Source organism: Macaca thibetana, chromosome 11 (genome assembly GCF_024542745.1).
Source record: "Macaca thibetana thibetana isolate TM-01 chromosome 11, ASM2454274v1, whole genome shotgun sequence".
In the NCBI taxonomy this organism is placed as follows: Eukaryota; Metazoa; Chordata; class Mammalia; order Primates; family Cercopithecidae; genus Macaca; species Macaca thibetana.
In genome coordinates this window covers 3,790,940-3,812,969 of record NC_065588.1, presented here as the reverse complement: position 1 = coordinate 3,812,969, position 22,030 = coordinate 3,790,940, and the positions used below count along the sequence as shown (strand labels likewise).

The 22,030-nt window shown below is 45.2% G+C and overlaps 3 protein-coding genes across 4 annotated transcripts in view; 1 reads left to right on the top strand and 2 right to left on the bottom strand.

Annotated features, from left to right (window-relative positions):
* The window catches only part of TIGAR (TP53 induced glycolysis regulatory phosphatase), a 1,172,566-nt gene that overhangs the window by 609,629 nt on the left and 540,907 nt on the right, over positions 1-22,030 (bottom strand). The window lies entirely within an intron of this gene.
* CCND2 (cyclin D2) overlaps positions 1-22,030 on the bottom strand; it is a 734,493-nt gene that overhangs the window by 571,310 nt on the left and 141,153 nt on the right. The window lies entirely within an intron of this gene.
* Positions 1-22,030, top strand: part of CRACR2A (calcium release activated channel regulator 2A) — a 119,203-nt gene that overhangs the window by 7,188 nt on the left and 89,985 nt on the right. For both annotated transcript variants that reach the window (XM_050750148.1, XM_050750150.1), the window contains exon 2: positions 11,901-11,981. The gene's annotated coding sequence lies outside the window, so the exon portion shown is untranslated. The remainder of the gene's footprint in view (positions 1-11,900; positions 11,982-22,030) is intronic.

Below are 22,030 nucleotides of genomic sequence, written 5' to 3'. Positions count from 1 at the left end.
CTGCCACATAGCCTCAAGCCAAGGAACACCTGGAGGTACCAGAGCCGGAAGAAGCAAGGAGGAGATTCTCTCCAGGAGCCTTTAGAGGGGACACAGCACAGCAGTCACCTTGATTTAGTACTTCTGGCCTCCAGAACTGTGAGAGAAGGAATCTGTGGTCTTAAGACACCTGGTTTTTGATAATTTGTTGGCAACTCTTATAGATTAAAACCCTGCCTAACGAGTGGAGGAGATTTGGTGAGATTTCGGAAGAGATGTGGGAGAGCCTTTCTCATGTGGAAGTAAAGTGAGTGAAAGCAGGGAGGCCTGGCTGGAGGGAAGATGGGAGGCAGGACCACTACAGAACAGCGACTGTCCAAGGGGAGCGGGCACTAATTCTGTGGAGAGCCCACCAGAGAATATTTCCTTTTTCTAGGAAAGATGAATTCCTCTCTGTTCTTCTTCTCCATTCTGTCCTGTCCTATTTTGGAAAATAGTGCTTGCTGTGCCTCCTTAGACCGAAAGAGCCCAAGCAGCCCAGGAAGCGAGTTCACACGCCATTCCACAGCAGTGGGAACAAGTGAGGGGTGAGGCCAGATGTCTGAACGCTCAGTGTTCTGTTGCCCATCGGTGTAAGGGTCACTCCTCCAGGGTGCACTCCACCCCTCCCCAACACCAGCTCTGAACGCTCAGTGTTCTGTTGCCCATCGGTGTAAGGGTCACTCCCTCCAGGGTGCACTCCACCCCTCCCCGACACCAGCAGTTCCACCTTATGGGATGGCTTTATGAATCCCAGCAAAGCTATTTGTCTTGCAGCCCCAGAAGGTCTGGGTGATATTGCTGACATTGTTGGATGGCCCTGCCAATGTCTTAGAAGTCAGTCCCAACTGCAGATATCTAAACTAAGTCGCATCACTTCTGAAAAACTTCTCCTAAGGGACCATTTTCTCCTGTCCTCAGACCACCAAGCTGGAATGAGAGCAGCCAGCCTCGGAGCACACACCGTGCCAGCTGTGCTTAGTTAATAACCAGCCAGCTATCTTGGGGAGGCATCTCGCGGGGCACTGCGTGATGAAGCACAGATCCATGCCCTACTTTCTGCAAACTTAAGCAAGCGAAACTTTCACTAACAATGCCCATGAAAGCAGAGTCCTCGCTGACTTTTCTGGCTGGCTCAGCAGGAGCTGAGAGGGTGTGAGCGTGCTTGTGCAAGAACTCGCTAATCTCATTACTGGATCCTGTGTGTGCATTTCCCAGGTGTTGTTATGAAAAGTGAACTCAGAAAGGGCCAATACTCTGGGAACAGGGAGGTCACCCTGAGTATAATACGGTCTTAAGGGTAGAGAAAAGCAATTAAACACCGCCCGACAAGAAGAATCTAGGGACTGCGATGCACTGAGCACTGGGGCTGGGTGGTGGGGGCCTCGACTGGAAGGAGACAGGAGGAAACAGAGGGGAACAACTGATGCATGGTTATTCTTAGTCTTTGATTGTCAGCTCTGTTGGGGACTTGACATTACCCATTTTCCTAGAAACGAAGGAAGGACATGGGAACGCCTTCATTTCATTTTCTGGAGATAAATGTCTTTAAAGGAAGGAGAGCTCTTCCTTCTATGGACACCGTCATATGACTGACACCGTTAAGGTCAGTGGCTACTGATTTAATGTTGAGAGAGACGCTGCAGAATGGTAAACACAGGCCAAAATGTTGTGTTGCTTTGGGATCCCTTGGATAGGAGGCCGTGGTGGAGGTCGTTCCAGGCATCCTCCTGCCTACAAGGACCCCAACATCCTTGCCCACTATGGGCTTGAGGGAGAAAGGCCTGGCATCTTAATGTGAGATGTGGGGCTGAGGTTAGGGAGCAGGATGGAGGACCATGGCTGGAGTTGCTAAGTCTCACCGGGGCACTGGGCTGTCCCTAGGGACGCCCAGGGGCATCCCTAGGCATCTCTCTGTGCCACCGAGTCAGAGGACGTGTGACAATGTTTCCAATTGAGCAGTAGGGTATTTTGAATGCAAACACACAGTTTCTAAACCCCCCACCACTGACCTCCTCTTATTTGTTAGAAAATCCGAAAGAGTTTTCCAGGGTTGACTGGAAGAGTGGATAAATCTGACACTAACTGGCCACCTGTACCATGGAGAGAAACAGTGTCCTCCAGAGAGCAAGCACCATTAGAGAAGCCCTATCATGGTGAGAAGGCCTAAGGATTGTTGCTGTCCACACACAGCTCTAACCCAGAGAAAGGGCATGCCAGGGACCAGCCGTGTGTCTGTGCTGCAGACATGGCGTGCTACTCCATGCTCAGCACTGTAGTCAAGGCTGCAAGTGTTACTGGGAACAAGGCAGACAGTCCCCGGCCTCAGGGAACTCACAGTCCAGCAGGAGTAATAGATGTTCACTGGTTACACCAGGCATTGTTTAGTTACAACGGTCATAAATGCTAAGGAGGAGTACAGAGTTCCTGAGAACATACAGTTTCGGATGTAGCCTGAACGATCTTAAAGATCATCTTGTCCAGCCCAATCAATCCACAGATAAGGAAACTGAGGCTCAGAGAGGGCAAGGAAATAGATGAAGAGTACCTATTTCGTCAGTGACCGAGATGGGACAAGAAAACATTTCTGATTCCCAATTCTGTTTTTGTTTAGGCTAGGGAAATTGATTGACATTTGTAGTCAGAGCCAGTTGCAGCAACGTTTTCATGAAAGTGTCTGGGTCTAGGAGTTTCATAAAAAAGCCATTGGATGAGAGAATGGAGAGGGACTATTCACAGTATGGGAAGCGGCTCTTTGCACAGGTCCTTCTTCTGGTAGCTATTCTAATAAGGCAAGGGTGAGTCCCTGTGGGTGCTGTGTGTCCTGTGCTGACATCAGAAATGATAAATGTGCTTGATGTGTGAGCCAAGGAACTCATCAACCCTCAGCTGTAAGCCCTACCTCCATGCCGTTCCCCAGATGCCAGCCTTGCTCCACACTTCATTCTCTGAGTGGCTGTGCCGTTCCAGGTCCCCACAGCCTCTCATGGGTCTAGTCTTCTTACTTCTTTCTCTTTGACTTTAGCCCCCACACTGTCTTCAGACTGTATGACCTTAGGCGGGTTACCTAAACTTTCTGAACCTCATGTGTAAATGAATGTGGACGATGAGAGTTATAGATAGGGTCAATTAAGACAATTAAGGCTCCCAGCACAGTGCCTGGTATATATTCCATATGAACTCCCTAAAATATGTCAGGTCCTGGAACCCCTGATGACTCCTTATAACCTGCAAAACAGGGAATAACCCTGTTAGAATCTAATACATCCAAGAAAATGTTGTTGACTCCTGTTATGTGCTAGTCATTATGCTGGGTAGTATGGTTACGGAATGAATGAGCCATGATCCCTGACCTCAGGGAGCTAAAAGTGTATGGGGGTAGACGTGTACACAAGTCTAATCCAGGGTGATGAGTGATGCATCAGTGACAATCACAGAAGGCCGTGGAAACACTGACAGTGAGCAACCCAGTCAGTTTGGCATGACATTCAAGGCTCTCTAGCCCTGCTATCCTATCTCTTACTCTGTCCTTGTGCCAACGCACCCTGTTCCCTACTCACATTTTTCCAACCACATGCTGGACCTCTTCCGTCTCCCTTCCCCTCCACACAGCCCTGGGGGTTAGTTAACATAAACACAGAGAATATAGGAAATACTAAAGAACCTCATAAAAATCACCCATAAACCCAATAAACAAGATAACCATCATTGATGTTGTGGTACATTTCCTTCTAGTCTTTTTTCAGTGTACATGTCTTTTCTTATTACCCTTTTCTCATTCTGCCTTACATTTTAGTTTTTCACATGCATTTATCTCCACTAGACTATAAGCTATTTGAGGACAAGGATAATGTTTCACTCACTTTTTTTTTTTTTTTTTTTCTTTTGAGACAGGGTTGAGACTCTGTTGCCCAGACTGGAGTGCAGTGATGTGATCATGGCTCGCTTACTGCAACCTCAGACTCCCATGCTCGAGATTCTCCCACTCACCCTCCCAACTAGCTAGGACTACAGGCATGTGCCGCTGCACTTGGCTAGTTTTTTTTTTTTCTCTCTCTCTCTTTTTTTTTTTTTTTTCTGTAGAGACGGGGTTTTGCTATGTTGCCCGGGCTGGCCTCAAACTCCTAGGCTCAAGTGATCCTCCTGCCTCGGCCTCCCAAAGTGCTGAGATGACAGGTGTGAGCCCTCATGCCTGGCCTCACTTGCTTTGTACCCCTGTTCCTAACACAGCATCTTGTACTGGGAGTCACTCTGTAAATGTTAGCTGGATAGAGCCACTAGGTGAATTTGTTTGGCTTTGGAGCTCTGCATGTCATCATTTTTGAGAAAGCAGCTTTGCTGTCCTGGTGCGTGCTGCTCATTTAAAACTCAGGCATTCTCATGAGCACTAGAAAGCGCTGGCCGGTCAGCCACTGTGCGGGGTGGGTGAGGGAAGGGACTAAAAATCTGTCATAATTCAACAAGTGGCTGAGCCACAGGCGAGTAATTAAGTGAGTTCTGCATCCTGCATGGGGCTGTGTTGGAAAGCAGCTCTGCCCGCCGTGATTCAACTTTGTCTTGCTTTAGAATGACACAGTTGATCCTGGCAAATCTGTCTTTATCCCTTCTGATAGAAAATAATGTTGGTGTTTCACCTGGGTGGGAGTGGGTGAGATTTTCTTCTCTGAGAAGTCAGGTTTGGCTCTAAAATACTCTGGTTAGATTAAATTGTAAGAGGCTCTTGAGCGAGGGTTGGAAGTGGGAATAACACAGGCTTTTTTCCAGAAAGCTCAGGGTGGGGAAGCTGGGACCAGGTCAGGAGGGGCATTCACTCAGCACGCCACAGGTCAATGCAAAGCAGAGCACAAGACAGAGAATGTTTTGAGGGATTAACGCAGCAGAAAATGTTACAGCATCAAGATCCTGTCGAGACTTGTGGCAGGCACAAGAGGCTCGTGGTGTATTAAGTACCTTCCATTTTTATTTGTTTCTTTTTGTCTTTTTCTTTTCTTTTCTTTTTTGAGATAGAGTTTCATTCTTGTTGCCCGGACTGGATTGCAATGACATGATCTCGGCTCACTGCAACTTCTGCCTCCTGGGTTCAAGCGATTCTCCTGCCTCAGCTTCCCCAGTAACTGGGATTACAGGCGCCCGCCACCATGCCCGGCTAATGTTTTGTATTTTTAGTAGAGACGGGGTTTCACCATGTTGGCCAGGCTGGTCTTGAGCTCCTGACCTCAGGTGATCCACCTGCCTCAGCCTTCCAAAGTGTTGGGATTATAGGCGTGACCCACTGCACCTGGCCGCCTTCCGGTTTTATAAAAAATGTAGGAAATTCATTGGTATGGATGGCAACAGGACAATGAAAGCGGATATGAGAGAGGCAAGTCCATTCACAATCTGAGATTTTTATTTGGATATGGCAGGATGTTTGTTATTTAGATGTCTTTTTTCTTGAAAGAGAATATGGTATGGCAGAGGCTGTTTCTAGTATTAAATATCTCAGAGGGAATTTCATTACAAGATCAAGGAAAGAGTCTGCACGTTTGGCTTCTGATGAAAAGCATCTAAAACCAAGTTAAATCAAAGAGAACCCTTAAACAAATCATTGATTTGGGCGATGCAAAGAAACCTCAGTCAGAGAGCCTCTTGTGGAGCATGAAAGAGAGGAGAGGAACTATGCAGGGCTCAGCCTTGGAGACTACATTCTGGGATAGGATTTCCTATCTCTGCACACCATTAGAAAGAAATGAAATGGACAGGATCTGGTGGTTTACCTACTATGGATGAGGACAAGAGGAGCCTGAGGCCCAAGGAGGCCAAGTGACTTGCCCGAGGTTAGGACATCAGCGGTGACATGGGGGAATATGCTTAAAAAAAAAAAAAAAAAATCCAAAGTCTGGTTTTCTTTCTGCACCTCTACATCACCTGTGGGAGGTAAGGGATTCAAGAGAAAGAGCATGGGTTTGAGATGTGCTTGGTTGGACTCCAGCCTCCATTTCCTCGATCTGCACATAACCAAGGCTGTGTTAGTCATAACATCTGCTGTGTTAATTCCCCCAAAACATTTTCTCTTGGGTGCTCTGCTTTGCTTTAACCTGTGGCCTCCTGAGCAAATTCCCCTCCTGACCTGGTCCCAGTCTCCCCACCCTGAGCTTTTTGGAAAGGAGCCTGTGTTATTCCTACTTTCAACCCTCACTCAAGGAGTCCAGGAGTTGTTCGTGTCTGCTCAAGTAGGACCTCCAGCTTCTTGTAAACTCTCCTCCAGCCTCACACACTCACTGGCTCACTTGTTCATTCAGATGCTGTTCTGGATGCCAGGGATACAGCTGGGAACCAAAGAGACACGTGCCTTCATGGAGCTTACACTCCAGACCGGCGCTGCACATTAGAAATACAACATGAGCCACATGTAGAATTTTCCATTTTGGCCACATTTTTTCAAAAAAGTAAAAGAAACAGATGAAATTCGTTGTAATAACATTTTACTTAACCTAATACATGCAACATATTATCATTTCAGCATGCAGTCACTCTAAAAATTATTAACGAGATCTTTTACTCTCCTTTCTTTTGAACTCCGTCTTTGAAATCTCTTCTGCTCTTACATCTCACTTTAGACTGTCCACGGTTCAAGTGCTTACCTTCATATGTGGCTCGCGGCTACTCTGTTGGACAGTACAGGTCTCTGGCTCGGGATCAAGACTCTGCCATCCCCCCGAGGCATGGAAACTGGGGGCAGAGTGTCCCTGCAAGCCCGGCTGCTTGAGAGAGAATGCTGCCTGCTCCCCAAAGGTGCCTTCGCCTAGGGCCGTCGGTCCCACCCACTGGAGCGTGCTGAGCTCATGCAGAAAGAGGAAGGATGCTCACGCCCCCGGGTCCTGGCCTAGTCTGTGGGTTCAGGCGAGGGAACAGCACTGTACTGTCCCCCTGTCATGATAATAGTAATGATATAATTAGCACTTAAAGCACTAAGTATGGGTCATACCCTGTGCTAAGCACTTTATACGTGCTGTGTGTCTTATTATCTTCACCACAACTTTATGAGAGAGGTGCTATTATCGTCCACGTTTAACACAGAAGAAATCGGCCCAGAGAAGATAGATAACTTCCTGAGGATCACAGGTAGGCAGTGGCAGGGCTGGGACTTGAACCCAGGGCTGTCTAAAACCAAAGCCTGGTGTTCTTAAGACAGAATGAGATCCATCTAGAGTCACATGGGAACTGAGCACGGGATCCTGAGCCTCATCTAAGGCTCTCTTCATCCATTCAAAGGCCACATCAGTGAGTTGGAATGCTTTGGAGATGGAGGTGTCATTGAGGGTGACTAAGTGTCACATGGAGGAGTATATGGGAGACATCTGGCATCCCTAGGCCCAGCCCGCCACAGCTGTCAACCAGGATCTATAACTGCTGGCATGTTCTTATGACAAATAAAATAGCATAATCTTTGAAAGCCATATAATGATGTAGGTGTATTACAAATAAGATGTTGACTCATAATTGATAGGCATAAATTACGAAATCCTTTGTATACTCTGCAGCATCATGTATAAGTGTGCTCTCATCATTTTATGGTTATTGCTGTTGTTACCGCTCAGTTGGTGGTATGTCCAGGGAGCTTACCCTAGCCCAGATCGCAGTGGTGGTGCCTGCAATATCAAATGGCAGCTGAGAACATAACCTGACTTGAATGTTCTGTCCCCACTGGGTCCCAGCACCTGGAAGTATTTGAGTTTTGCATATGGATATATTGCAGTAAAAGCCCAATGTGCAGACGAGCTAATTAACCAGGTGTGTTCAGCATTTGCCAGCTTGCCCAGTGCTGAAATCAGTCTTCATGTTCAACGTTGGTGGCCAGCAGCACTCCTGGGTCTTCAGAGCATTGTTAGAGAGACACTTAGAAACCAGCAGACGTGATGGAGGGGGTAGACACCCACTCTCAAGTCCCAGGACAGGCGAGAGGCCAGGAAGCCAGCCACCAGCATCTGGAAGAGAAAGCCCACCAACTGCTGTGGGTTTCCTGGGCATTGCTTGTGGCCTTGCTAAATGGGATTACCCTGAGGAGCATCCAAATCCCATTGGCTCTCTAAGCCCAGTTTAAATCCCACTCGCTCCACAGAAGCCTTTCCTGACATTTCAGCTCCTGTCCTCTCCCCATCTACAGTCCTGTGGCATTGAATGCCTGTGCCATCCACTTAGGCACTGAAGTGTCCTGCCTTATACAAAAGGTCTTCCAAAAGTTCATGGAAAATGCATATTATTGAAAAAAATACAAGGATTTCAAAATTGTTTTAGCACCAAAATAAACGCATACTAACTTGGTATAACATCTGAACAGGATCTAGTTTGAGTCAGTAAGAAGGATAAGACATCAGTTGGAAAAGAGCCCCTATCAAAGCAACACAAATTCTGCTAAAATTGAAGCAAAAACAAACATCAAATTTGTAGAGAAGCTCGGGCAGGAGAATTGTGAAATTATTGATGCTTTACAAGAAGTTCATGGGGACGATGCCCCAAAGAAATCAGCATTTACAAATGGACAGCTCATTTTAAGAAGGGATGAGAGGATGTTGAAGACGAAGCCCATAGCAGCCATCCGCATCAATTTGCAAAGAAAAGATTCATTTTGTTTGTGCCCTAACTAAAAAGGACCAGTGTTTTACAGAACTAACAATAACCAACACCATAGACATCTAAGCTGGTTTAGCTTACATAATGTTGACTGAAAAATTAAACTTGAGCAAACTTTCCTTCCACTCAATGGGTGACAAAACCCTTCTGCCCAGGTCAGCTGCAGACAAGAGCAGAGCTTTCAATGGAACTTTCAAACAAGTGGGATCAAGACCCTGAAGGACTTCTTTGAAGAACTGTAACAGAAGGTGAAGCAGGGCTTTTTCAGTATGATCCTGAAAACAAAGCACAATCAAACCAAGAGGTGGAAGTGGTCCAATCAAAGCTAATGTGGACCAGTCAAGAGCAGATGTCATGGCAATGGTCTTTTGGAATGCTCAAGGCGTCTTGCGTGTTGACTTTCTGGAAAGCCAAAGAACAATAACAACTGCTTATTATGAGAGCATTTATTATGAGAAAGCCAAAGCATTAGAAGAAAAACATCCCCCACCCCCCCCCCCCCCAAAAAAAACCTGGGAGAGCTTCACCAGAGAGTCCTCCACCAGGACAATGCTCCCGCTCATTCTTCTCTTCAGACAAGGACAATTTCAAGAGAGGTTTGGTGAGAAATCATTAGGCATCCACTTTACAGTCCTGATTTGGCACCTTTTGACTTCCCTTTGTTTTCTAATCTTAAATATTTAAAGGGCACTCATTTTTCTTCAGTTAATAATGCAAAAAAGACGGCATTGACATGATTACGTTTCCAGGACCCTCATTTCTTTAGGGATGGACTACATGGCTGGTGTCATTGCTTAAAAAAGTATATCGAGCATGATGGAACTTATGTTGGGAAATCAAGTTTGTATTTGTAATTTTCGTATTTTAATTCCATTTTTATGAACTTTTTGAAGTCCCCTTTTACTGTTAGCTACATATTTTTGTTTAGTTTAACCTTTACTTTCACATTCCTGGCCGCCTGTGACCTCTCCCAGTGATGATTGTGGACTTGGGACATCATATGTGGACTTGTGACATCTCTGATGACCTATCTGGTTGGTAAACTGTAACTTGTTCCAGACTGGGTTTAAGGGAGCTGTTTCATTACTATAAGTACGTGTGATATTCTTTATTAACTTTTCATGTGGCTTTGCAAGCTGTCTAGGCATCAAAAACTCACACCCTTTGAGACGCAGGCTGGTCTCTTGCAATCTCAGCCTCCATCTTAGAATAGCTGTCTTACTTACCTTGGCTGTACTCAGTGACAGCGTCTTGCTGGGATGTTGAGTGAAGGGCTAGTGCCACAGTCCAAATTAGCTCCCTTTCATACTAGCCGCTCAGATAATACTCTTTACTTTCCTTTTACTGCAGTTACCATGATTTATATCATATATTCACTCATTTGTTAAAGCCTTTCCCCCAACCTGCTGGGAGACCTATTTGCTGCTTCACCATATCCCGTGCACCCAGTGCCTGGAACCTGGCAGGGAGTCCATAAAGACTAGATCAATAAATGCATGAATTAATTAGCATGGTCACTCTAGGAGATGGCAAGGGTTGGGAGAAGAGAGTTCAGATCTGGGGCTCTGTGGCTTTCTGAATTCCTCAGCTGTAAAGAGAAGTAAGGTCTGCTACAGATGGGCAGTGGAATAATGGAAAATACATTGGCCTAGAAGTCAGGGACCTGAGGGTCAGGCATTCTCCTGCATTTTCTGTGTAACCTCAAGAAAGTCTTGTAAGGGTTGAAGGAGATGTTTTTGTGAAATTGCTTTGTAAACCATAAAGAGATATGGTAAGATGCTGTTCATCATCCTAAGATCTGGCCCCTGCCTATTTGTCCAAATGTATTCCTTATTAATTTAATTTAGCTAGGCCAATCTTCTCATTAAAAAATATTTTTCTCTCCTTAATGCCAAACAATGCATTGTAATAACAAAGATATCAGAAAATTCAGAAGAAAATAAAAATCATCTCCTAAGGTTACCATCTAGAAATAACACTGTTCACATCTTGTTTATAGTCTAAACAATCTTTTTCTAAATGAGTTTCCCAGGTGTCAGCAGTGGGGACAAGACAGGGCAGCTTTCCTCTCCTGTTTCCCACTGCGCTGGCTTTGCTAAGGACTGCTGCCTGGGAAAACACCAGAGAGTGAAGTCTCCCCATTTGTTTGCTTCCAGCATCCTGGTAGCAATGCCAGTGGGTCAGGGGACAAGGGTGCCAACAGGTGGCTTAGAGAGGGGCTTACCTTGCTCCAGCACTTTTCGTTATCTAAAAGTGCTTATTTGGTCTGCATATTTTTATTTGTCTCTGGAAATAACTGGCCACTGGACTATAAGCTCCACAAGGACAATACCTTGCAGGATTTGCCTGTTGCTGCCTTTGGCACCTAACAAAAGTGCCTGCACAGAGTGAATATTCATTGAACAAAATGAATGAGCACAAGCGCTGTGTTACCTCATATAGGATAGGAAACACCTAATGAATATTTGCCTCCCATGAATTGTGCATATGAGAGGCACAGAGGCCAGATTCCTTGGTGATATACATCTGGACTTCCAGGTCTAGCTGTGGTTTGAGCTTTGGCGTTATACAATAGATAATCCCAATCCCCTTTTTGTAATCACTACTGCTCCGTTCAGTCATTTCAAGCACGTTCTCAGACCATGCTACTTAACATGTGGCCAAAGCATTCTGTAAAACTGCTTTCCAGGTTCAGTCATAATACTCCCAAACTGTCCTGTGCAAGGAAGCCTATCCTCTCCCTGTCCCAAAGCCTGTCCCTCCTCCATTGTCTTTCAGCTTTCCCTCCTTATGTAGCCCCTAGGCTTTCTTGTACCTCCTACTGCATTTCTTTCTTAGGGAGGGCAGTGATTCTTGCCACAGTGCTTACATTGCTGTCTTCAAAGGTGAGCTCCTATGGCGTAGACAGCATCTGTGGATTTGGATGGAAAGAATTTCAAGAGCACTTGCTTGGAGCGGGAGCTCTGTGGGGGTCAGTGTCCAATTAACCCTGAGGCTACGCCCTTCTCATGCACAAGGGCCTGCTCCCATCAAGCTGGACATAACCTCTGGATTCAGGGTCACTAAGCAGACTTATCACTGCTGTTCCTTCATCTTCCCTCCTCTTCTCCAGAACCTGGAAGAGGATGAGTTAGGCCTGTTTTCTTCCAGAACACTGCAATGCGGCAGGAGGGATGTTTCCCTTGTTTTCCCAAAATTCCCATAAAGCCACTTCTGTTGTAAGCCTCAGTGGAAAACAAGGTGTGATGCATCTCTTGTGTATTTCCCAGGTGGAATTCAAGTCACCAGTGGCCAAAGTACCCTCCAGGTGTGAAGAGTTGCAGGTCCTCTGAGGAGCCAGGAGCTGCAAGGTGAGTGAGCGAACAAAAGGCGACAGGCTGCAGAGTACTAGATCTGCCCCCACCCCGGACCCCAACTCCAGGCCCTGCCTTGTTAGCACTATTGTAGCTGTTTTTTAATAGTCATGAGGATCAGCAGCGGGCCCTTAGATTTGAGAAACAGAGTTCGTCAGCCTTCTTGAGGACAGTTTTAAAAATACCAGATGACAGAGGGGCTATTCCACCTTGTTGGGGTATCGCTTAAGTTCATTTAAGGGAGGCCTCTGGGAGAGAGGGGTCGCCACTTTGCCCAGCTCTTTTACATGTGGGCACAAGGGTCTGGAACCTTTACTAGCCTCTCTCTGCAAAGAGCTGCTCCTCAGCCACTGGTCCCTCACAGAGCCAGTTCCACTGTGGAGCCTGTCCAATCCTCATTTCCCTCTAGCCTCCCTTGGCAATGAGGAGGGTGTGTTTGCATTGGTGTATAGCATCACTGTTCACTTTCACATCTGCTGTCTCATTTGAGCTACTTCCCGTGGGATAGTGATATAGTAATAGTTTGGGTATTTATCACTGCCCACATCTCATGTTGAATTGTAATCCCTGGTTTTGGAGGTGGGCCTGGTGGGAGGTGATTGGCTGATGGGGGTGAATCCTCATGAATGGCTTAGCACCATCGCTCATGGCTTGGTGCTGTATTTACCATAGTGAGTGAGTTCTCATGATATCTGGTCATTTAAAAGTGTGTGGCACCTCACCCCCAACTCTCTGTCTCTCTCTGTTGCTCCTGCTTTGCCATGTGACGTGCAAGCTCCTGCTTCACCTTCTGCCGTGAGTAAGAGCTCCCTGGGGCCTCCCCAGTAGCCAAGCAGATATTGGCACCATGCTTGCTTAGCCTGCAGAACCATATACCAATTAAACTTGTTTTCTTCTTAAATTATCCAGTCTCAGGTATTTCTTTATAGCAATGCAAGAATGACCTAATACAGATACGCAGGGAGGAAACTGTTACCCCACTTTAAAAAACAAAAGAAGTGGCCAACTTCCCAAGGTCACAGGGTGGCGAAGTTCACACTTGAACTTTATTTTTGATGCCTGAACCTTTCTATGGTACTATGTTCCTGCTAGCCTCTTGACAGATGGGGTTGAGACAGGACAAGAATAGGGAAGGGAGAGGGAATGAAGACTAGAGGTTTGATGGGGAAATAATTGGGAACTCTTGGCTAAGATACCAAGTGGGGTTATCTCTGCAGGCTAGATTCATTTTTGTCTTTGTTTTCCTCTCATTTTCTACCAGCCACTAAAATCCATGAGAATAATGTGCTATCCAAACTCATAGTGATTCATACAAGACTATGGCTTGGAGAAAATGTCGAAATTTAGCCCTTTGGATGGCCTTTTACTCCACCTCAGTATAACATCTTGTATGTTAAACTCTAATCCTGAATTTGTTACCAAGAGTGGGGTGCCAGTGTAATAAATCCCTGAAAATGTGGATGTGGCTATGGAATGGGTAATAGGTAGAGGCTGGAAGAATTTTGAGGTACATGCTAGAAAAAGCCTACATTGCCATGAACTGACTTTTTTTTTTTTTTTTTTTTTTTCTGAGTCGGAGTCTTGCTCTGTCACCCAGGCTGGAGTGCAGTGGCGCAATCTTGGCTCACTGCAAGCTCTGCCTCCCGGGTTTGTGCCATTCTCCTGCCTCAGCCTCCCGAGTAGCTGGGACTACAGGCGCCCGCCACCACGCCCGGCTAATTTTTTGTATTTTCGGTAGAGACGGGGTTTCACTGTGGTCTCGATCTCCTGACCTTTGATCCGCCCACCTTGGCCTCCCAAAGTGCTGGGATTACAGGCGTGAGCCACCGCGCCCGGCCGCCATGAACTGACTTTTAAAGGTGGTTCTGGTGAAGGCTCAGAAGGAGAACAGAAGAGCTGTAGAGAAGGCCTCAATCTTAAACAAGATGTAAGTCATCCTACATTGATAGGAATATGTGTGATAAAAGCCTTTCTGATGAGGTCTCAGATGAAAATGAAGAACTTGTTATTAGACACTAGAGGAAAGGCCAGCCTTGTTATAAAGTGGCAAAGAACTTGGCTGAGTTGTGCTTACATCAGTCCTTTGTAGAAGGTAGAACCTGAGAGTGATGAAATTGGATATTTGACTGAGGAAATATCTAAGCAAAGTTTAAAGGAGTGGCCTAGTTTCTCTTGACCACTTATAGTAAAATTTGAGAGGAGGACTATGACTTAAGATGACATTGCGAGTCAAAAGCAGAGAACGTAAAGATTTGGAACATTCTCAGCTTATCCCTTTAGAGATGGGAACACCTGTCATGCCCCTGTCCCATCATTGTATTTTGGAAGCACGTAACCTGTTTGATTTCACAGGTTCACAGCTGGTGAGGAATTTGTCTTAGAATGAATGATACCGAGTCTCAGCTGTATCTGATTTACATGATATTTACATGAGATTTTGGACTTTCTGTCTTTGAGTTTATGCTAGAACGAGTTGAGACTTTTGAGGCTGTTGGAATGGAATGAGTGTATTTTGCATGTGAGAAGGACATGAGTTGGGAAAATCAGGATTGGAATGCTATGGACTGAATAACTATGTCACTTTAAAACTCATTATGTTGAAACTTAACCTCCCAAGTGGATGAGAGTAGGAAATGGGGCCTTTGAGGACTGTAATGGGATTAGTGCCCTGATAAAAGAGGCCCTAGTAAACTTCCTTTTTTTTTTTTTTTTTGAGGTGGAATCTCCCTCTGTCGCCAGGCTAGAGTGCAGTGACACGATCTTGGCTCACTGCAACCTCCGCCTCCCGGGTTCAAGTGATTCTCCTGCCTTAGCCTCCCAAGTAGCTGGGATTACAGGCACGCATCACCATGCCCAGCTAATTTTTGTGTTTTTAGTAGAGTCGGAGTTTCACCATGTTGGCCAGGATGGTCTGGATCTCTTGACCTCGTGATCCACCCGTCTTGGCCTCCCAAAGTGCTGGGATTACACCTGGCCAACTTCCCATCTTCCTTACCATGTGAGAACAGTATGAGAAGTTGCAGTCTGCAGCTCAGAAGAGGGCCCTCACCAGAACCCAACCATGCTGGCACCTGATCTCAGACTTCCAGCCTCCAGAACTGGGAGAAATAAATGTCTATTGTTTATAGGCCATCCAGTCTATATTTTGTTATATCAGCTGGAATAGAGTGAGATATTAAATACCGGTAAGACTTAGCACAGACAAACGGAAAGGGCATGCCAGATGACTGAGCTATATATTGGAAGATGCCAAGGCACAAAAGAGCTGAGAACAGGAAATAATTTGGAAGGAAGTGAATGTGGTAGGAGAAGAGGGCGATTACTCTAAAGAAGTAGTAGTGGTCCCATGTGTTTAAGATTGATACTGAAAACAGTGGGGAGGCATGATCAGGTCTCATTTTAGACAGATCTTCCTAGCAGTCTTCTTAGGGCTTTGCTTAACCGTTTTCTGGAAAGCAGTTTAGTAGTACACATTAGAAGCCTTTAAAATGTGCTTGCAAAATACCTCTGGTTCAATCATGTTATAAATCTGGGAACGATAATAATAACAACCACCTACCATGTAGTCCATATTGTATCAGGTATTTTCGATATGTTGGGTGCATTATTTTTGTTTAACAACAATTCTGCAAGAATCATTAGCCTCATTTTACAGATAAAGAAACCAAGGTTTTATTTACTTTTTAACTTTTTTTTTGAGACAGAGTCTCGCTCTGTCACCCAGGCCAGAGTGCAGTGGCATAATCTTGGCTCACTGCAACCTCCCCCTCCCGGGTTGAAGTGATTCTCCTGCCTCAGGCTTCTGAGTAACTGAAATTACAGGCTTGCACCACCATGCCCGGCTAATTTTGTAGTTTTAGTAGAGACAGGGTTTCACCATGTTGACCAGGCTGGCCGCGAACTCCTGACCTCAGGTGATCCACCCACCTCAGCCTCCCAAAGTTCTGGGATTATAGGCGTAAGCCACTGCGCCCGGCCAGAAACTGAGGTTGTAAAGGGTCAGGCCGACTTAAGATTAAATTCATGCTCTGTCATTAATTAGCTGTTTTCCTGCAATAAATTACTTAACTTTTTCTGAAACAGCTTCCTGTGGTGCTACTGTAAAGAATAATGCAAAGCAGATTTAAATAAAAGCTCCTCTTTATTGGATTATCCACTCATTTGGATTATCTCTACCATAGCTGACTTTCATTTTCTCAAACATTTGAGAGAAGCTTCGGCTTCAAAAATTAAGTAAAATGAGTCAGAATTGTATGGTGTAGAGAATGACTGGAGAGTAGTTTTATTTTTGGGGACCACCCTGAGAGTTGTTTGTGCCTACAGTTTTTATTGCACACACACACGTGGCTCTTCTCACCTCGTCTACCTCTGCTGTTTGTATGTTGTCCCCTGCTAGACTGTCAGTGCATTGTGAAAGACCATAGTTGTAAATATATTTCTGTATCTCCCACAGCAGCTCCCTGGTTCAGTGCCTTCCACATAGCTGGAGAAATTGCAACAATTTTTCCAGAAAGAGTTGGAACATCATAATCCAAGAGAAAGAGAGGCTTTGAGAATAGAGAGCTAAGAGTTAAGGGCATAGGAGCAGACACAGAAAACATAGATATTTAGGTCTGGAGACTCGAAAGTGAAGGTTTGGAACTAAGGGAATCTGGGAGAATGTATCGCCTAATAAATATACAAAATGTCGTCATTAATGTTGGGTCAAGAGAATTATCTTAGATTGGGCTTCCAGAAAGCCAACCCTGAGAGGAAGATTCATATTCTGGCAATTTATTAAGAAAATGCTCCCAGGAGAACAGATAAGGGATGGGGAAGCAGGATGGGAGAGAGGAGGAAGCCACACAGAGTGAGATCTCAGCAAAGTTCCAGCCTCTGTCCCCACAAAAGTGTTCTAGAGTGTAAATCACAACTCAGAGTTTGTCCCCACTGGAGGCAAGAGTACTGGGCTTTCATAATTCCACGCCTGTCAGTCTTTGGATAAGGGCTCTTTAGAGGGCTGGGGGAAATATCCAGGCACTTCTGGCTCTGTCCATGTGGACAAAGTGGGTCAATAGCTCAGGGGTCCACCTTCTAAGAGTTACAGGTTCAGAGAGTTAGAAGCAAAAGCACACAGATGCTGAGGGAGGGTCCACAAAAAGTATTCAAGGGTGTCTGAGTGGAGCATCGATAACACCACCTTGATAACAGATCTGCAGCCCTGACTTTGTCCAGGTACACCACACTGATCTGCTTCTAAAATTCATCGTCGTGTGCAGCGTCCTTATCTATAAAGTGGGGATAGTGTTACTTTACTTGCTTATATTACAGCATAATTGCAAAAACAAAACAAAAGGAGATCTGGTATACATAGAATTGTAGAGACGACGATAAGAAAGGATGTTATACCAAGCCAGGTGTTATTATTATATCTCTCTCTTTCTTCCAGGCGCAGGGGATATATGAGCAATTTGTCCTCTTCAGGCGCTTGTCTTGCAGGCATCAGCACTGACAGCCTTTAAAAAAAGCTTGTTCCTGGGAAGAAAGCAGACACTTTTTTAATGTTGATAAATTTTGCAGCAGTTTCTTTAATATATACCAGATGCCTTGAAATACATCTAATTAACCACCAGCTACCATGCTGTGGCTATGTTTGGCTTTGATGTTCTTACTGGCTTCAGCAAGGAAATATTGGAAAGCTAATCATAATAGGACTTAGTTCTTATAAAATGCTTTTTATCTTCAAAGTGGTTTACAACCACTAATTATTGAAGGAATTAGGGTGAACAGCAACCATCTCACAGAGACCTCAAATCATTATCAAGGCTTTTAATGTATCTTATAATAGAGCAAGAGAAGTGTGAAGGGGGCTGTTTAATAATAGTTGTCCAGACCTGGAAGAGTTATTTTACAGAGGTAGGAGACAGCTGTTCCCTGTCTCCCTTGAGGCTAGAACAAGAAAATTGGACCTAATCTGAGGAGCAGGGATGCTGGATGGAGCATGGCAGAAGCTACAGCAGGCTGCAGAACGGAAAGACGGCCTGTTTCAAAGGCAGTCCAATGCACCTCCATCCACCTGCCCCTTTATATGGTTGGTGGGGCATATCCACTGGCCTGGGGTAGGGAAGATCAGCCCAGGAGTCCTGTCCAGCTGGGGGAGTCAAGGGTAGATTTTGGGGCCTCGTGGTCATTTGTCTTCATGTAATTTTTTTTGTTTTGTTTGTTTGTTTGCTTTTTTATTCGTTTGTTTTGTAGAATATAATCTGGGGTGGAGGAAGCCAATTTGATTCCAATAATAATAATAATAATAGCTGACAGGCTGGGTGCGGTGGCTCATGCCTGTAATACCAGCACTTTGGGAGGCTGAGGCAGGTGGACCACTTGGGGTCAGGGGTTCAAGACCAACCGGGCCAACATGATAAAACCCCATCTCTACTAAAAATAATAAAAAAAATTAGCTGGGCTTGGTGGCACACACCTATAATCACAGCTACTTGGGGAACTGAGGCAGGAGAATTGCTTGCATCCAGGAGTCAGAAGTTGCTGTGAGCTGAGATCATGCCACTGCACTTCAGCCTGGACAACAGAGTGAGACTCCTTCTCTAAATAAATAAGGAATAGCTGACACACATAAGTTGCTACCCTGGCCCTTCCTTTTACAGATGAGGAAAATGAAGTTCAGAGAGCTTAAGAAATTTGCCAGAGTCATACAGCTAACTCAGGCACTCTGGCCTTGGAATTTATGTTCTTATCCTCCAGAGCAAGAGGCCTATCAGAGAAGGGGTGGTATTTGTCCAAAGCCCCCTAACTTCACTATGTGTCAAAGAAATAAATAATACCCTCATATGGAACAGGGACAAGTCTCATTTCTGGCTGGGTTTGGCTCCTGTGCTAAGTGCTTTCCTCCTGAGCAGGGGGTGGTGAGAGGAGCCCTGTGAGACACAGCTCAGCATCTCTGTTCCTCACCATCAGGGTCCTTGTGTCTGCCTTGTCTCCTGCTCCCACTCGAGGGCCTGCCCTGGTCATGGGGTGTGTAGAAGAGGCACAGGCATGAAGAACTGGTGAGACCCCCCTATGAAACCCCGCCTTTCCCCCAAGCACTAAGTCATTTAATAACGGGTCCTGCTGTACGTTTAGGATTGAGGGGATACGTTCTAAAGTGGTATCAGCTACTAACACCTGTGCAAACAGTACTAGGGATGCAGATTCCCTTTCCCGGAAACATCAGCCACTCAATCTCTTTCTTGGTGAGAGCCAATAGATTGTTGGTAGGTGGGAATATTGACACCACAGAAATAGGCAGATGCTACAAATCAGGGCTGCCCCCTACACCAACCCGGAAAATTGGTTGTTAAATATTGCAGTGTCTTTTTTTCTGACACCAAATGTGTATCCTATAAGTCAATTCAATTCTGACATTATCCAGAGTTAGCGTGGACCCCACAGTTTAAGGGGTCTGTCCCACAAGACTGCACCCACATCAGATACTAATCCCCAGTCCTCCTGCATCGCTGCAGTTTGAAGAGGCCCACCTATCTCTTTGCCTTTATCAGACATCGCCAGCTCCGAGTTGATCACTGGGACTTTGGGGTACTGCTGCATATGGAGGATACCTCCCGCTGAAGCCTGGGTGAATAAAGAGATGTGAATGGGTCCTGGAGATGCTTTTTGGCCTTTCCGTTTCCTAACTCTGTGCTGCAGGAGAGATTCAATGGAAATCTGGATGACTTAGCGGCTGCTTTCAGGTTTGCCACTGGTGTGGTGTGGAAAGAGAGACCAGCTGTTCTCTGTCTCTCCTGAGCCCAGATTAAGGGGAAAATTAGCTTAGAACCCTTAGAAGGGATTTAAGTTTGATCTACAGACTTTCTGATTGTAGCAGTTACTAAGCTGCTAGAATTACCTTGGATATCCGGGAAATCTTCCTGGAAATATTTAAGGACTGGATAATTCCCATCTGTTTATAAAGGCTTTTATGGAACCATTCTGGAGGGAGGAGAGTGGCCTGGAAACTCTCACAGAGTCAGGCAGATAAGAAGTATTTTCTCTGTTCTCCTTGTGGTGGTCTTTTCCCTTTGCCTTTAGAATATACTCCACCATTTCCTCCTTTATGGATGTACTTACTGTCCGTTGGTCTAATGGAAAATCTTTGAGACAAAAAGCTATGTCTAGCCCTGAGATTAAGGCATCCTTGGGCTTCATCCAAATGGGAGACAGCCGAGCTCATGCAGGGCTTCCACTTTATTTGGAAATTCAAGTAGAAGCACTTCTGCTGTTTTGTTTTCCGCTGCTCTTGAGAAAGCCACAGATGCTCAGCAAAGACTGCAGGTCTAGCCAGGGGACAGAGGGTAAGAGAGAAGAGGCTGAAGCCATGTTAGATCAGTGGTCTTCACAAGGGGCTCTGCCTGCTTCTTTATCTGTAGAGTTTATTTAGCTCCCTCCACAAACAGACTGAAAGTTTTCACAGGGAAATTGCTTAATTTTCAGCCATTTCCTCCTTGCTGGAGTTGAATGTAAAAGGCAGAATCAGGCTCCTGGGATAAATACAATGGACTGGACTAGATTTTCAAGGCCTGGGAGACAGAAGAAGGTTCTGACCCTTTTTTTTCTTTTTCTTTTTCTTTTTTTGAGATGGAGTCTCGCTCTGTTGCCTCAGCTGGAGTGCAGTGGCGGGATCTCGGCTCACTGCAAGCTCCACCTCCTGGGTTCACACCATTCTCCTGCGTCAGCCTCCCAAGTAGCTAGGACTACAGGTGCCCGCCACCAGGCCCAGCTAATTTGTTGTTTTATTAGTAGAGACAGGGTTTCACCGTGTTAGCCAGGATGGTCTCGATCTCCTGACCTTGTGATCCACCCGCCTTGGGCTCCTAAAGTGCTGGGACCACAGGCGTGAGCCACCGTGCCTGGCCCTTTTTTTTTTAATAGATGTGTGGAGCTATTGACATATAATAAACTGCATTATATGTAAAGTGTACCATTTGATCAGCTTTAATATATATTTGTATATATGTATATATGCGTGTGTATGAATAAATAAATAAGTCCAGGAAACTATCATGGAATCATATATCATATTCATGAACTTAAGGTAGCAGACATATCCACACCCCCCAAAATTTCCTCTTGCCCCTTGGTAATCCCTCCTTCTCACTCCTCCCTACTCTCACTTCTTTTCTTCTAACAAATGTCATTTTTTAGAGTTTTATAGAAATGAAATCATATAGTATGTGCCTTTTTTGTCTGACTTCTGTCACTCACATGATTATTTTGAGATTCGTTCATTTTGTTGCTTAGGATCAACAGTTCATTCCCTTTAATTAAAACTGGCATTTCATAATTTGTTTATCCATTTACCTGTCAATGAACATTTGGGTCATTGTTTTTGTCTATTACAAATAAAAGTGCTATGAACAGTCATGTGCAAGTCTTTGTATGTACACATGCTTTTCTTCTCTTGAGTAAATAGGACTAGGATGGCTGGATCATATGGGAAACATTTGTTTGACTTTCTAAGAAACTGTCAAATGTTTTCCAAAGGCGTGGTACTGCTTTACATTTTTACTAGCAATATATGAGAGTTCCAGGTGCTCAACATTTTTGCCAAGAGTTGGTACAGTCAGTCTTTGTAATGTTAGCCATTCCAATAGGTGTGTAGTGGTATTTCATTGTGGTTTTCAGTTGCATGTCTCTTATAACTATTGAGGGTGAACATCTTTTTATGTAGTTGTTTGATATCCCTATATCTTGTTTGGTGAAGCACCTGTTCAAATGTTTTGCCCATTTTTTTAATTTTAATTTTAATTTTTATTTTTATTTTTGAGATGGAGTCTCCCTCTGTCGCCCAGACTGGAGTGCAGTAGCCTGATCTCTGCTCACTGCAAGCTCCGCCTCCCAGGTTCACGCCATTCTCCTGCCTCAGCCTCCTGAGTAGCTGGGACTACAGGTGCCCACCACCACGCCCAGCAAATTTTTTTGTATTTTTAGTATAGATGGGGTTTCACTGTGTTCGCCAGGATGGTCTAGATCTCATGACCCTGTGATCTGCCTGCCTCGGCCTCCCAAAGTGCCGG